The sequence below is a fragment of the Aethalodelphis obliquidens genome, unplaced genomic scaffold (assembly GCF_003676395.1).
Source record: "Aethalodelphis obliquidens isolate GAN/ISIS:26980383/991018 unplaced genomic scaffold, ASM367639v1 scaffold20, whole genome shotgun sequence".
In the NCBI taxonomy this organism is placed as follows: Eukaryota; Metazoa; Chordata; class Mammalia; order Artiodactyla; family Delphinidae; genus Aethalodelphis; species Aethalodelphis obliquidens.
In genome coordinates this window covers 10716546-10717338 of record NW_020837964.1, presented here as the reverse complement: position 1 = coordinate 10717338, position 793 = coordinate 10716546, and positions in this window count along the sequence as shown.

Here is a 793-nt window from a genome sequence, read left to right as displayed (position 1 = left end):
GGTCACATCAGCCAAAAGTTAAACAGGCACAGCCTCTGACACAGCAAGCCCTCTTCTAGGAGTCTGTCTTACTAAATTGCTTTTATATGTACACGGATATACACTGTACGTGATGACTAGGAAATATAACCTAAAGACGTTAAACTTAAGTGAAAAAAAATCCCATTGAAGACACGTGCTATGATTCCATTTTGTAAAATAAAACTATATGGGCAAATGTAAGCATACATTAGTACTTAAGTACAAAGTAAAAGAATGAAAAGAATACATACCCAACAGTGGTCATTGGTTACCTCTCAGGAAGTAAGATCAGGCCCAGGAAAGGAAGATTGTGGTAAAGAGAAAGGTCCACATTTAAGTCCATATACTTTTATATTATATGTATCTTTCACACTAGGGATATATCTTCATTTGACTATTACAGGAAATAAGATACTTTTTAATTAAATTAGAATGTTGGTTCGTATTTTAAAGTTACCTATACTATCATTTCATTAGTTATTTATATTGCTTATTTATATGGTGGCTTTATTTTTATTTTAGTGTCTCAATGACATTATCAAGGAGCTAGGTTCTTTCTCTCTTCCTGCTCTTCTACAACATAGATTGGCTGCCACCACCCCAGGTGTCAGCCAACAAAATCCAGTTAAAGAAGGGCTTTTGTTACAATGTCCCCTCTAAAAAATAAATCTTAGCAACCCACCCAGCAGTCCTTTGCCTCATACACACACACACACACACACACACACACACACACACACACACACACACACACACACACACACACACACAC